Source organism: Cygnus olor, chromosome 3 (assembly GCF_009769625.2).
Source record: "Cygnus olor isolate bCygOlo1 chromosome 3, bCygOlo1.pri.v2, whole genome shotgun sequence".
NCBI classification, from domain to species: Eukaryota; Metazoa; Chordata; class Aves; order Anseriformes; family Anatidae; genus Cygnus; species Cygnus olor.
In genome coordinates, this window is record NC_049171.1 from 84,791,681 (window position 1) to 84,808,321 (window position 16,641).

The 16,641-nt window shown below is 38.4% G+C and overlaps 1 protein-coding gene and 1 long non-coding RNA gene across 7 annotated transcripts in view; both read right to left on the minus strand.

Moving 5' to 3' along the window:
• The window catches only part of SMYD3 (SET and MYND domain containing 3), a 384,781-nt gene that overhangs the window by 273,463 nt on the left and 94,677 nt on the right, over window positions 1-16,641 (minus strand). The gene's annotated exons all lie outside the window — the stretch shown is intronic.
• On the minus strand, window positions 3,698-6,150 carry LOC121067109. Its single transcript, XR_005818096.1, has 2 exons — window positions 5,806-6,150; window positions 3,698-3,977 (listed from the first exon to the last, which is right to left on the minus strand). It is a non-coding gene; the product is annotated as an uncharacterized LOC121067109 (long non-coding RNA).

The following is a 16,641-nucleotide window of genomic DNA, read 5'->3' on the forward strand; positions in this document are numbered from 1 at the left end:
ATGTACGTACATTTAAGTATCAAAACTTTGTTGAACTTTAGTGGCAATGAAGGGATCGGAAGAATATGTAGAACATGCTGACATGGGCTATTTTTGCAGGGATCGCCCAAGTCACGCAGCCCCACTGAGCAAGAGACAATCGGGGATGGACAAGGCAGGCAAGGGACACCAAGCAGTCTATCATCTCTAGATCTGCTATGGTTTACTCCCATTTCAGAACAGCAAAAGACAAGACCAACAGTTAAACCACCACAGAAGAGCTCTGTTTCATGATGGAGACCCTTGTGAACGAAGCCACCACTCATACACCGCATGGCTGGGCTGAACAGGGAGGAGATAACCCATCCACACGGTCTGTCCTGCCTCCGAGGACAGAAAGCCCAACGCACTCTCTGGCTTACAGACCATATAAAGCATGGTTTTGAGGGCCTCATTCACGTTGATTCATTGGCATCTCCAGTGCAATAAGCAGCTGGTGCCACGGCCTCTTCTCTGAGGGGCACTCCCCCACCAAGCTATCGTAACTGAGGAAGTTCACACAGGTACGTAACTGTTGGTGTCATTCAGAGCTTGCCAGTAGTTTTAGAAGGTCACACAGAAGGGGGCAGCAACACGGACAAATTACAAAGCTTTGTTTTCCTATTAAACCTGGCTAATATCAGGCAAACAGCTATTGCAAAGGAAGGACACGGGGTACTCATAGTTGGCATACCAATAACAGACTCTCCTTGCGATTACAGAAATCCAACACGTGAAAAAAAGCAATCCACTGTATTTTACTTCAGTTTCCCTCCACAGCTCAGAGAAAAAAAGACCCTGAGCTACAACTCTGCATGGAAGTAAAGCAGCGCATCCACCCTTCGTCATGACACCATTAAGCTCCAGCACACCAATGAGGATTACTTTTGCCTCAAAACACGCAGTGATTGTAGGGCAGAAATGTTACAGTGCCACAACCACTATGTTTTAAATGCACATTAAAATATTCATAAAAGGATCTTTTTGGCTACCTGGGAGCAAGGCATGGTGGAAGGCAGAGCTATGCTGAGTGTTTCAGGACAGGACACTGAACACGCAACATTCCAACGCAGAACCAGAGCAGGGATATGTAAGGTACCAGTCATGCAATACATCCCGAACGGCAACACTGCAATGCCTCCTGACTCAAATGCAGTCCAGAGCATTATTGGTGACCACTAATAGTCAGGATCTAGGACCTCAGTCTTTTTCCCACCTGAAAACCTAACCAGTTCACCGCTTTTGAATCAAAACTGAGTCCAGTCTTAAGTACCAAAACATCTAGGGACTGACTTTTACTCATGTTACCATTGCCAGTTACAGGAAATAATAATAAGCAATAGATTAATGTGCTGCATTTAGTGAACCATTCAAAAAGGTTGGTTCTGTCAATTACAAAAGACGCAAAACTCATTAACTACATAGAAAACTTCTAATTTCCAATAAAAAAAATGTTGCCTAGGACTTCACGAGCTTTTCAACAAATGTTAGGAATAAAAAAGTGCATATTAAGGTAATCTGTTAAGAGTGCTTATTCTGTTTTTCCAGGTGTTTACTGTGATTGGAGTACTATGCATTTGCATAACTTTTGGATTTTCTAGACATTAAGAGAGAAGCAAATATAAAGAGAAGCCTGTGATTTATCAAGTGGTTTTTCAGGAAGGAAGAGTAATTTTCCTTTACAAGACATCTGTACAGTTCACCATATAAATAGTTCTCTGTTCAAGACAACAGAATCATATTTTACTTGTGGGTTTAGCATATACAGCACATTCCCACTCCAATTCTGCTCCACCACCTCATTAAAAACTATCACTGAACACAACAGCTACACTAGCAGGCAGAGTAATGACAGGGCATTTAAACCTAAAAAAGTTTTTTCTTTCCTCCTTTGATTTTTATTTAATTTCAGTGTGGAGGGGGCAACATATTAGTATAGAGTTTATGAATGTTGCTACCACAAGGCTTCTAGTCAAGATGAATTGTGATCGCCTTCCTCTGGCACCTCACTAAATCTCCTGAGTCTTTATTTATTTATACAGAATCCATCACTGCAAAGTCTGAGAGCACAAACATATTAAATACACTCCCTGCATGCATCCAGGCTGCTGTCATTGACACTGCCCAGGAAAGCAACCATGGAGTCTATTTTCCCATTCATCCCTTCAGACCTGAGTACAGCTGGAAACAGCACAATGAGTGTTTCTTCCTGAGTCTAAACTGTGCTATGTACCGGGTATCAAATATAGGCCAAATGACAGACATTTGAGCTGTGCAGAACATAACTAAACTTCAAATATACTAAATATATTTGATAAATATATATACTGATAAAATAGTGGCATCAAAGACTCTACTCCATCATAGTATTCTGTTACAGGGAGTTTCAGTGATCCTTCCATGTATGATAAATTGTCTTCTACAGCCATTTATTTTTCACTGATAAACACTCAAAACCCCAGTCCTTTCAATAACCAGACAAGAAATTGCCTAATAATTAGGTGTTGCAATTTATGGTTTAATAGCCTATGGGATTTAGGGCTGCTGCCTTCTCTGAGACTATGTCACACCTGTGCCCTTTTAGTATTACATAGCAGCTTAGTGTCCTCATTAGAGTCCAGAGATTAATATTAATGAGACAGATTCTCACTCGAGGCACGCTAACTTACATGACTTTAATTTCAATTTTTGAGTGAAACTTAGAATCAGAAATTACCTTTTCCTTATTACTTTTATTTTTAAGAGCTTGCAGTTTCTTTTGCATATCAAATGATATCACGAATAATGCAAGCTTGATTAAAGCCAGGAAAACAGTAATCGGCTCCATACAACAGCAGAATCGATATGAGAAGGAGATTACAGAGTCTGTAATCCTTTTTTCTATGAGGAGAGATGAGTTCTTGTTTTTGATTCAGGTAGGCAAGCCTTGAATAAGTAAATCATTTGTAAATACAGTGGTTGAGGAAGCACGCTACTTAGGATTATCAGAATTGCTAATTCTGGCAGCCTTGTAAAAGGATTGTGATTACACAGTAAAGAGTATTTTTCCTGTTATCTGTGGAAAGGAGATAGAATCTACCTCTGCAGCATGGCTTTGCTGGCTGTCTCACAAGGAGGAAATTATGATGCAATGCAAGATTTAAAATTTTAGTCACCTTTCTGGGATTCTCCAGGAACTCAATATAACATGGCAAAATTTGCTCTGCTGGGAAGAAAAATCCAGTGCAGAATACCAGTAGTTTAATGATACAGATGCTGCTGCGTGCATTAATACTTTAATTGCTGAATCCAAATGTGCAGATCAGACACACAGGAACATCTAAATACCTCCTTTGTGGTAAATTAAGGCTCTTTTTTTCCCCCTTGTTGTTTGAGGGTTGGAAGTTTTTGCAGCCAGGGTACAAGAAAGCACACATACAATCACATGGCCTATCAGATCTCCCTCAAGTAACTCTTGAATTTTCAGGCTAATTTCAGCTCAGTTTGACAACAACTGAGCATTTCAGCAAGTTCCATGAAAATTACTGGCTGGGTAAGACAAGAGAAACACAAGAAATTGTCCTTCAGATGGAAGGTCAGCAGAACGACCACACCAGCTCTCGGGACACAGCGCATGTTGCCTCTCACCTTTGCATTTAGGTGACCTGGGAGACACCTAAAATGCAACAGAAGAAACTGTGGAGTTCAGGATGTAATTTATTTATTATTTTTAGAAAAAAAAAAAAAAAAAACTTTTAAGCTTTTTCACAGCTGAAAGTTGAGCTTCCAGACAAGAGAACAAAATTCATGGAGAAGTTTAATTCGGGAGCTGTGTTTTAATGTTTCCGAACTACAGAAGCTCACCGTCCTGTTCAGGGTTGTTCCAAGCTGGATTCTTCTCAAAGAGAACACAGCACGTGGCACTGACAGCCTAAAAGAGCTGGGGTTTCTCATCTCCTTTGCACACACTACAACTTGTTCTGTGAATGGCAGAAAAAAAACTCAGAAAGTTATCTAAGTTGACCCCAAAAACATTTCTCTTCCTATCTTGGCCACAGAATTGGCTCCTCAACATAATTAAGGAGCTACCTGGTCTAGTGGGAGGTGCCCTGCCCATCGCAAGGGGATGGAATTAGGTAATCTTTAAGGTCCCTTCCAACCCAAACCATTCTGTGGTCCCGTGTTTCTTTTAGATCTGGAGAAGATGTTAGCTAACTACAATTTCCATTTTCATTTATTTTTTGTAATCACCCAAGCTTTTTTTTTTTTTTTTTATGCTTGTATACTGTGCGAAAAGCAGAATATATCAAATATATTTAAAAGCCTAAAAGTAATTTGCAAATAGCCTCATTATTGGCCAAAGGTGAGAGGAGACAGCAACTGACACAGTGCCTGCTCTGAATTCAGGTTACTGCTCTACCACTGTAGCTATACCAGATTGTTTTGCACTATGCCCCAGTGGAACCACAATGAAAAATTAGCTGTACCACATTACAAATTACCTTGTTCTTAGCTAGAGCAGGTAATGGCATTTCAAGGTGCACTCACAGCATAGGAGGGGAGAAAAAGAAATAGGTGCTTAGCCTGTAAGCCTCACAAGCTTGCTCTCTATATATTCTGTGCTGGTATTTGTAAGCAATTCAAATTTGCCTCCTTATTTTACAAAATAACAAGGCCACATAAGATCTAACAAGCAGTTTGATTTCAAAATTCTGTGTCCTACATGTTCAATGCGCTTATCAAGGCTCCCACAAAGCGTGCCAGCTACTGCAGCTCTCCCTGGGGGCTGCACAGGGGAGTTACAGGGGACAGCAGACCACACTGACTTCAGTAAGGGGTTGTCAAAACCCTTTGCCCTCCAAACATTTCCCATACCTGCACAGGAGCCTGCACCTTCCCCAGACAGCTCTGGGCTGGAGGACACATGCACAGTGCCAGGAGCCCGGCACTTCCTTTCGCCATCTGCCTCAGTATGATGCAGCAGCATCCTAATGGCAACCTAGAGCTGCCACCAAAGGCTAAATAAGTTTAACTCCTTTAACTCCACCTTCGTAACCAACTACTGCTGTAGATCACCTTTATTATGACTGCTCCTAACGGCATTCTTCTGTCTGCTTTGCTTCAGACCATTCGAGGTTGAAATCCCCTTCAAGAGAAGCCGCCAAATGAACTCGTGGGCTTTTATCCCACTTCCATTGTGCTGAACATTCACATTCCAGTCAGACTCCTCTGTTACCTCAAGCCCTTTTTCTTCTTCCATAAAAAGATTCATACCTATGCTAGTAAGTACTTATCCCTGGCTATGTAGAGAAGTGCAAAATTAACATTAATTGCTCATAGCATTGTCTATGTTTTTGTTTATTAAAATGACTTCAGGCAGTTTAACTTCAGCCCTTGCCTATCTCACAACATACAGCAGCATGGAAGTATTTTGCATCTGAGATGTTATGTACTCTGAAGTATATTTTTTCTTCCAGCCATTTCTATTTCATTTTTATTCTGTTACAGAAAAAAAAAAAGCATTTGGCCATTGGAATATATCACAGATACTTAATCCTCACTCTGATTTAAACTTTGATTGTGAGGAATTTCAGAAAACTGGAGAGATGAGACAAAAAGCAAAGAAGCTGGTACCCAAGCATAAATTAAGGGTTTATTCTTCCCATTATCAGCAGATAAGGTGACCCTGATACTCCAGTAAGAAAAAATAAAAAGTGCATCCTCCTCTCATGGTTGTTACACCCAAATTCCTGTTAAATCTCTCATTAAAAATAAGAGATACATGATATAGGCACACTGGCCACATACCGTGATGTGCAGTTGCTAAACTTGTCAAAACGCAGCAGAGCCAGCTTCTGCTGAGGACTTTGCTGAAGGCATCCAGCACCAACACAGGTCAGCACCGCGGGGTGCAGGAGAACACAGCTGGGAAAGCAGGGTGCAGTGCAGTGCTGTGGGAGCAGGGAGAAGGGTAAGGAACAGCCAAGACAACAAGGACAGTTGGCATTAAAGAGTGATCTTTGACAAGACACAAATGATTCAAAATTGGAGAGAAACAGAACTGTATAAGGCAGAAAAAAATAAAAACCCAAAGACAGAATTAGGGGGATTGAAAAATTAGCAGAAGCCTGAAAACAGAGAATGCAAAGGGAAAGACTGCACGGCCTTCCGCATTTTAATATTGTATTTACACATGAAAAGCAAGATGGGGGAGCACAAAGTATAAGTAACATTAAGATACAGAAAAAAAAGAGCAACCATAAAGAAGGAAAAACACTGCAGCAGGGAAGAAAACGCATGTTCAAATGATCACAGGTGGTCAGGTTTACAAAATTTCCTCATTAAAAAGAAAATAGCCAAACATCAAAACCTCCTTGCACTGTATATTGGCATGGGTTTGGCATTAACATGGTTTAAAACTGCTGACTCACAAAATCTGCTGCAGCATAACGCAGAAAGCTTTGTGCACTCAAGCTTGACTCTCCAAGATGCACATGTTAACAGAAACAGGCTTGGGTGAGTCTCACAAACTGTACAAGACTGGTGATGAGCAGAAAGTCATCACTACTATATAAAAAGAAAATAATGTATCTCACCCTCACCCCTTCATACAGGGGCAAGAGGTTAAAAATGCACTATAGTAGTGCAGCACTATGCATGATTTCTGCTTGAGACAAATACTTTTAGAGTATCTTCCAGCCATTAACTAGACCATAGAGCAGCACGCTTTAAACTATCTGGCTTACTGTTACCATGTACTTTTCAGTAATAGACTATGCTACATGTAAAAGGAAAACTAATACATCAAATCTTACCGGTAATTACAAATATAAGGAGTTGTAATTACCTGGACTTTTAACAGTTCTAACTGCTGGAAACTCAGACTTACACTTACATTTACTTTATTTAAAAATATACACACTATTTGAGATACATGGGCCTAACTCTGCCTGGAAATGAAGCTATCCAGAGGAAAACAGTGTAAAATAATCTACAGCATCATTAAAAAAAATCATTGTAATGTAACCTACATTCAACAAACACTAAAACTGACTTTAAAACAGGTTTTTTTAGTTCAATAAAATCACTTGAAATCCAGTTGATGGTATTCAGAGGCTTTATATCTAACCAGTTTTTCTAAAGTTGGAATTAAATTTCTGTTAGTGACTCCAAAGTTCCTAATTTCATAATTTCCAATTATAATATACACTTACAGATCTGCTCTAGTACCATTTTTTGTGCTTAATATATTAGTATTTGCCCTCAGCTTCAGATACATTTTAAAGTAAATTTTCTGTGGGACTTTAAATAAGCAATCCACAGAAATAAGACATCATTCATTTACATTTATGAATGAAAAAATGCTAGGAACTTCTTACAGGGAAGAAAGAATTCAGGTTCCTTTTTCCATCTGTCCATATGTGTAAGCCTAAGTCATATTAAAAATTAAATGTACGCATATTATTTAGCACTGATGCTTATCTGAAAACATCAATTAACATTAATCTTGCTCAGCTGCTCTGCAGAGGATCAATCCTAAAACTTCATTTCAATTTAACTTTGCAGCAGAGTAGCATTCAGGCACACAACAGAAGTAAACAAGATAGCATCTCTTTGCCTATAGTAAGGTCTAGAAATACAACTCACAACATCTTTTCGCATCACCGAAAACGTTAAGCTTTCTTCACTTCTGACTTGTATTGCCTACACATAATTAAGAATGATGTTAATAGAGCTTTATTAAAACATATAGGAGCTCACAAAGGCACAGCAGCTGGTGCAGCATTACACTAACTAAATTTAGACAGCCGTCCTGCAATAAAATAGAAAATAAAAGACTTGCTGGAACACTTGCAATGGCAGCCTCACTTAGGATTATGGATTACAGAAAAAGGTTTCAAGGCCTGACTGAGTAAAACCCTGAGCATTGCAGTCTGACCTTAGGGAGGAGCCAGCAGGGTGCTGGGCATAAATTATCCTATGATGCTCTTTTATCTTTTCTAGTTTACCTATAATATGATGTCTGTGTTCCACTGATGACAGTCTCAAAAAAAAAAAAAAAAAAAAGACCACAAACCACCACCAAAGCAAAAAAAAAAAAAGGAAAAAAGGAAAAAGAAAAGAAAAAATCCTGCCAACAAAACAGCACCACAAAAACCTTCAAAGCTTTAGAAGACTTTTCAGGTTTTCTGTATGCCATCATTAGCTGTTAATGAATAAATGAGATTTTCTGTTTTACAAACAGAATTTTTTCTTTGAGCCAACTCCTCAATTACAAAGCCAAAAGACTTCTACATAGAAATTTCTATTTGTCTCTGAACAAGTCCCTGAACCTGCATAATTGCACAGCAAATCATATATATATAAAATGTATATATATAATATATATATATCAATAGAAGTTAATCATGTACACAAAAGGGTTGGAGTGTATGGGTATAGATGCATTTTCATCTCCTTTCCAGCTAAGAGGATCTTCACCAACCAACCTAAGAAGATGCTCATCTATCGTGGTGCTCATATCCATTTCACTACACAGTGAAAGACAGAGCTTTCAGCTGTTATAATAATATTGTGCTCAGACTTTGCCATTTTTAGTAGGATCCATAGCATACTGAGGAAGAAATCAAATCTCAGTAATCAGAAAGGAGTCAAGCAGGAGTAGATGACAAAAACCCGAAACCCTAAGTGTCATCCAGACATTTTAGCATCACCACTGTGCCACCAGCTTTGACCAAACAGTCAGTGATGGAGATATTATTACAACACAGCACAGAATGGACAAGACTAAAAACATATCAGCACAAGGGATTAGTGAGTATACTCTGCCAGAAGGCATGTGTACTGGGTCTGGTTGGGATGTTAACTTTCCCTGCAGCAGCCCATACAGTGATGTGCTCTGCACTTGTAGCTAGAACAGCAGTGGTATCACACCTTCTTTCCCTTTAGTTAAATTGTTTAATTAATAATAATCTTTCCTTAATAATTATTTTTTCCCTTTAATTAAATTATCCTTATCTCAACCTGTGAGTTGTTCTTTCCTTTACTTCTTCCCCTCCTCTTCTAAGGAGGGGGAATGAGAGAGCAGTTGTGGTGTTCAGCTGCCTAGCACGGTAAAACCACCACAGCATGAAAAGCCCTTTTGATTATGCCCCTCTCAATGTTCTGGTGCTTGTTCTAAAGAAACCATGAGTCTCGTGATAATGGCTCACCTCCTCCATGCCAATTTAGTCTAAAACTAAATTTCCAAGTGTGTTATGTGGGGCCTTGACACTGCTACAAGTGCATGCAAAACCAGGCATTGGAGGGTGAGAAAAATGAAATATTGTTTCAAACGTAGCTGCTTGTGTTCTACGCAGTGACATGATACCATCGATCAGCTGATCCACAGATTTTTTCTTTCATTGCAAAGAGAGAACCCCACATAGCTGGGATGCTGTGAGGCAGAAGCCTCTGATTCTCAATGAGCAAAATCCCTAATGAGGTCTAAGACAGCTTCCCCTGTCTCTCTACCACCTTCTAGAGCTAAACATGAACCTTATGTCTCCTCCACCTATTTTCTACTCTGAATATGCACTCAAAAACACAGGAATTAGCATGCACAAGCAGAATTGTGAATACACTGAGCACAGCAAGCCAGCAGGCAGCTTACCGCCAGAGCAAGCAGCTGTATTCAAAACTTGGGGGAAGCCTTTGCTTTTCTCTAAAGCACACCTCCCACCTCCTGACAGCAGCAGCCACCTCAGAAGTGGCAGAGTGCCCATCCACAGCTGTCCAGGTGAGACCGCCCCACAGCACTGTAGCAGCAAGGGTTACCAAAGCCATTCTTGGGGAGACCTCCTTCCCCCACAAGCCACACAGTACAGTGACATTAAAAACAAATAAATGACTTGAGAGGGCGAGATGGCCTATCACACCACACTCCAAGTGCTCCTCTCACAGCTAAAAGCAAATCCTTCTCAACAAATCATAACCTGACCTGAAGCTAAACCCATATCCCTTCAACTCATTTTCTATTCCATATAAGCAATGGAAACCGGAAAGAATACGACACACAAGAAAACAAGCATAATTTAAAACCCAATGTACTCTTTGAAACCATTTTATGAAGATTTATTAAGAAGCAATACAGCCACGGCAGACATACAATAGAAACACTCCTGCGGTCAGGACAAACCGTGTCATTTCTGGAGGCCTCTTGCTCAACAACAACTTGTGGATTTTTTTAGCCACCTAATGCAGTTCCTTGTTTATAATGTTCTCTTGGAAGTCCAATCAATTACCACCATAAAGTGAAATGATGTATCCAAGGAAGTTTTTACCTTCTAGTTGTCAATCAAAGCTGATACATCTCCTAAAAACCGCTCTGCGTTTTATAGCAGGCTGCATGTTGCACAGTTGACTGGCGCGCAGTCTCAAGTTCAGGCCCTGTGCAGTACAAGAACTACCTTCACAGCATCTGGCTTTGCACAAACACACTGCAGCTATGGGAAATCTATCACCACCCGGGGAATCTAAGAGTAAGGAATATTGATCCTTAACCAACGCAGCGGTCAACTCCTGAATGAGCAACATCAGTCAGGAAGGTTTTATTGACGTTGAGGCAGTAACCACACTCAGAACCACCTCAGGATTTGACCTAGGGATCTTATAGCAGCACGATATTCTGTCATTTGCCAGATGCTAGAGCTCAGCAGAATATTTTACAGCAGTGTTAGAGACTCATAACTTTTTATAACCCTGACACTGAATATTCAGGCTTGTGTTAAAAAGAACTAGGTAATAAGTGATAAACTGTATCATTTATTAGTAACTATCATTTATTAGTCACTGTAGCTTTTCATAGTATACATTGGCTAGGCGTAAAATGTACTGTTTATCACTATGCTCCGTCATAAACTAATTCCTTTCCAACTAAGCCCTCCTTCTGACCGCAGCCCATATAAGCTCTCATTTGACAATACAGAGATTTGGATGGCAATAGCATTTTATGGACTCTTTTCCCTTCTCTCCTGTTCCCAGTCATAATCTTCAGTCATACGGCACAGATGTTAACCATTACGAACCAGAAAAGAGAAAGATTCAGGTGAAAAAAAAATAGGAGGGGAGGAATTTTGAACGGGAACATATCTTTGAACATTTTTTAACACAGTTGTTATAAGCAGTGCAACCCCAATACAGCAGGTACAGACAGACGGGGGCAAAGGAGCAGAAAGCTTTGTGCCAGCAAAGCCATCATACCACAGTGGTGAAAATGCCACGTTAAATCTTAAGTGTTACTGGGAATGGAACAGAATAAAACATTAAAAAGTCAATACAAAAAGCACATGCGGCTGTGGTCACCCCAATTCAAACGCACTGTAACAGAATCAGAAATGTCATAGAGAAGAGCAATGCCACAAGTGAAAGATATGGAGTGACTTCTATATGGAGAGAAGATCAACAGATTCACCTCAGAAAAAGACAGCTTAGTGTGACATGATGCAAAATGACTCATGGGGTGGGGATGATGAACAAGGAACAAGTACTTATTTTTTCACATTAGAGAATTATTAGGCAGAATAGAATATCATGCAGAATGCTCACACCAAATTAAACTTCACATAAAGTATAATTACATTACATCCTGCTTTGCTGTAGGATGTTGTACAAAAGAAGGATAAAAACAAAATAAAAAAAGGCAATTAAGTGAAAAAAAGCCATTTGAGGCCAATTAAGCAAAATAATCCAGATTCAACACTGCTTGGAAAGACCCAAACTACAATTGGGTCTATATATACAAACTATATTGCATCCTGGAAAGGTACACTGAAGGGAAGATAATTTTGTATTTGTCTTGAAGTATTTACTTCCAATCAAACACTATCAGACTAAAGAGTGGTCAAGGTAGATTTTGGCTTGCCCAAGTTGAGCCATTCTTACATTCTGATTGCCACATCCTCACCATAGCAAATCCCACCCTGCTGACACACTTCATCAGGGCATGGAAAGAGAAAGCTCATCAGCTTTATTGTCTTAACCTTTACCACCTCACCTCGCCAGCAGTTCACAAAGGGGCACAGGGAAATCCCTGTTTAAGTCACAAAGGTGAACCCTATGGAAGAAGAGCAATTCCCAGCACTGTCCTCTCAGATGTTTCATACACTGATAAGCTACTGCTCTCGGTTTCCTTTGCAGTATACCTCCTATCACTCCTAGCTTTAACTACCGCTTTCATTGACGCTTGTAGACAGGCCCAGCAATTCATGAACACAAACAGTAATCTCCTTCATGAACAAGTTCAGAAAATTGTGCTTATCTCTGTACATATGTCAGCAGACACGCATGTAGGCAACTTGAGATGTCAGAGCACTGATTCTTCCCATGAAAGCAGCACTCCTGTCATCAGTGCGGTATAAATAATTTCAAATAGTCAAATAACTGGATACCAACTCCTCTTTGACAAAAGGTAAACAGCCTCAAAATTGTAGGATAGTTGAGAATTATACACACCCTACCATCAGTGACATACATAGACTGCATTCCCATTGCAAAAGTGGTACTCAATGATGAATTTAAAAAAAAAATGGAAAAGAAAGGTTACAAAATACAAACAAGGAGAAACTGCTTACCTTTGCCTGTGTTACCTGGACCTCAATACAATGTATAAGAAAAACAAGTACTTCGGAAAAACTCTTCACTGATATCTTATGGTATACTCTGTCTAGCATGTCTGACCAAACGCTTTTCCTTTTAACAAGGTTTCCCTCTAGTGCTACTCTGGACAATGCTGTCATTCTCATGATCGTTCATATCTGCAATCCAGGCATGACCTCCTATTACACATATTACATACCCAAATAATTACCTAAATCCTTCCCTACTGCCCTAGGAAAAATTAAGCTTCAAATAAAGAACACAAATAAAAAAAGTCATGTTGTAGTTTCATTGTATCCATGCAAATTTTTACATGATAATTGATACAAAAAAAGGTGTGGTGGCATCAATGGAATCCATGCATTTGAATCCTCTTCCAGAAGAGGACTGTCATTCCATACCACCGTGTGAGTCACTGTAATCATTAGGATGGCAGAGAAAATAAACGACTATCAAAAGAGCATCATGGAAAGCAGTAAGGTAAATACAAAAGAACGGAAAGTTTCCTTAACACCATCAGTAGAAACTCCAGCAGAAACCGTATCTGTGATTACAATTGGAGTTTGAGAATTTCTATCCTTGAAGATTGTTAGTAAAAAAGAGTCTTAAGTGATTTACCAATGAAACTTAAATCAGCTGTAAGAAGAAATGACTATTTGATAACTACCTTGAAATAGCCAACATACAGTCAACAATATCACACTAAAAATAAGGGAAAATCATATGCAATACAATTTCAAAATGCAAGATCGATTTTAAAGAGGTAGTATTAAATCAATTTTTAATACTGAATATTGTTGCAGTCTTTGGAGCAAATCAATAATGTTTTCATCTGTGTATCATAGTATTAACATCTTAATTTATAACTGATTCTAAAATGCATGGACTAAAGAGATAGCTCTAATATAATAGATTTTTTTTTTATACCATATTCTGCCACTGATTACAGGCATGTGATCTTGATATAGCTAACAGAATTACTTACAGAAATAGAGTTTCTATTTTCTCCCATCAAAGCTACATGATCTTCAAAGAAAAACATTTACTAAGTTGAGGAAGTTTATCAATCTGAACATTTTAACAAATGTTTATCAAATGATCTAGAAAGTGATGAAAATTAGAAAAATAGAAAGTATGAATACTGCTAGTGAGAAAAGATAGTAAAAATATAAAATAAAATGAGTTAGCAAGGTATGAGTTGACTTTAGGAAACATAAGTTAGTGATCCCTTTTCCTCCTCACAGTTTGCACACCAGTTTCCTTCTCTGCAAACTGTAGCAGAGATTAATTCTATAAAATAATCTAATTAATGATATAAACAGCAGCAATCTTCTCCACAACTGTAACTTGAAAGAAAACTTACTTGATGTTGATACCTGTCTCCAATACAGACAGTTAATGGAGCAAAGCACATGTACTGAACAGAGTTGTGCTTTGAATCACAGAGAAAACACCTGTGCATTTGTGCTTATCTGGCTTTGTCCTTGGATGCAGACCAATCTATGGACTGCAAACAATGTTTTCTGGGTGCAGCAAATACTAGAATAAGGAGGTGAAATGTAAATAGAGACATGAACTGCCTACTGATGACACTAAGAAAAGCATCACGCTTTAAGACAGTCAGAGATCTCAGTTTGGTCATGTCTTCCCCCCACCCCCATCAACAACCAGAAATATCAACAGAAAAGCAGGATCTTAATTGTTGTTTCATATATCTTCTGTCCCAGCAGTTTATTCTTCATCTAAATTCAAAAATGTAATTTGGGATATCACCATTAATTGCTTCAGAGACTGTGATATGTCAAAAAGTAGGTGGTTTTGAATTGATGCATGAAATTAAGCATGGTAAACAGAGCAATTCCTCAAGTCCAAATTCATTAACTGACATTGTTTAAAAGCAATTCTCTCTCTCTCCCATTTTCTTTCTTTAACTGAGCTTTAAAAAATATTCTGTAATACAGTAATTACTTATGGGGAATTGTAATCTTTAGGCAAAAGTTTTCAATTTTAGTTACCTACTTTGCATTTTGAAAATAGGAAGGAGGAAGCTGGTAGCATTATTCTCTTCCATATTTTTAGCCCTCACACACATTTCACCATTTAAACAAAACAATAAATTTGGTGCGCAATGAATTCTGTCAGTTTTTAAGTTTTGTTTTTGACATAAGTAATACTAAACCTACATGAGAGATAACACTGGCTGTAGAAAGAGGCATGGTGGTACCTTTTCATGTCAGATGACAGATTTTAGCTTTGTATCATCAGCATACTTTGCAATGATCTAGAACAGCAAAGAAAGAAACAAGGGGGAAACAACGTAAAAATGGCAGTAATAGTTGGAGAAGAAAAGGTTATTGCAGTGTACAGGACCAGACAATACAGTGAGGCACTTCAGAGCACACTAAATGAACTGGCAAAGCAATAGTAAAACACACTCAGTATTGAGGAACGCAAGGTAAGGGAGAAAAATGACCATCTGAACTATCAGTTCAAGGAAGTTGCACCAGAGACAGCAATGGCAGAAAAAAACTGTTCAGCAGCAGCTGTGGTTAAAAACCAACAATACTGTATAAAGTATACTATGGCAAAACACGTGGAGAAAAATTTGAAGGATATTACTGAATTAGTGGAAGAAAAAGAGAAGAAAACCACTTTAAGCCATATGTATGAAAAAAAACCATGATTGTTACCTTCAGAGAGAAAAATCTAAAAGCACATAATGCTCTGAATGGTCTAGAAAATCAGTCATCAGCTTCTCCTGTTGAAACAATGGAATTCTTAATTTCAGAGACCACTCAAATCAGCAAAATTCAAAATGGATAAAACAAATAGTTTCCCTAAATTATGTGATTTAAACTCACTTCCACCAAAATCTAAGTGACAAGAAGAACTCAACATTTCAAAGCAGGAACAGATACCCATGCATTTGCCAGTGATACCCATACAATTTCAAGTTAATTCATAGGAGAGATATTAATCCCCCTTAAATCAAATGCATGTGAAAATAAGTCCAAATATCTGTCTATTAAAAACTCATACATTCCTCTAGCAGTGTAGAAAGATTTGATTACTCTTGGAATTTGGTGACTGTTGTATATGCCCACCAAATTTAAATTAATTGGCTCTTGCTTTCAAACAGATATCCATTCTCATTCTCATTGCAGGATCTCCAGAAGTAGAAAGGAAAGGAAAAGACGCCAAGAAGACAACTTCTTACCTTCAACGGAAGTAACAGGAAGTGTTTCTTCAAACTGCCTTCATAACTTTCAGAACAGTTAAGTATTTTAACCTGCTTCACGCTTTTAAAGTACAAAAATTTTTTTAAAGTTTCTTAGAGATGGTATTACAAAAATAAGCACTTGTAGATAAAGTTGAAAGAGCATCAGCCAGTACAGTCTTCACACCCTCACTATTTTAGCAGTTTAGGAGCAGGAGCTTACTACAAATATTTTGGTCTCTTGCAGTTTCGGGTTAGAGTGTTTATGGACAGCTACTGCAAAGCAGCCAACAGCATGCAATTTATTCATGTGTCTAAATCCTTACGCTCTTGTGGTTTGGAGTGGTTCAATGAGGTTTGTTGTTGGTTACTTTTCTATTCCTTCCCTTGTTTATTTATTTAATTTTTTTTTAAATGAAACTCAACTTGATCATTCAACTTCAAAAACATTATTAGACAATGAAGATATTTCCATTACTTGACATACCCCTCCACTGAATTCAACTGCAATAAAAAGTTAAATCTGGGCTACTGTAAATTGTCAGCATCCAAATGTACCAGTCTGACTGAAATTAGTTTTAAAATGATTTGTTAAGCTGAAGAAAAACAATTTGGTCTGAATTAAAGTAGTATAACGTAGTTCATATTGATTTAGCTAATGGCACCTGTAAACAAATCTAAATGTGTTTCAGTAAGATTTTTCACTAGTTTAACTAAACCAGTTTTTAACTAAATTGAACAATTCATGTGCTGCTCCTTTTCTTCCAAAATGACTAGATGGGCAGAAGTTA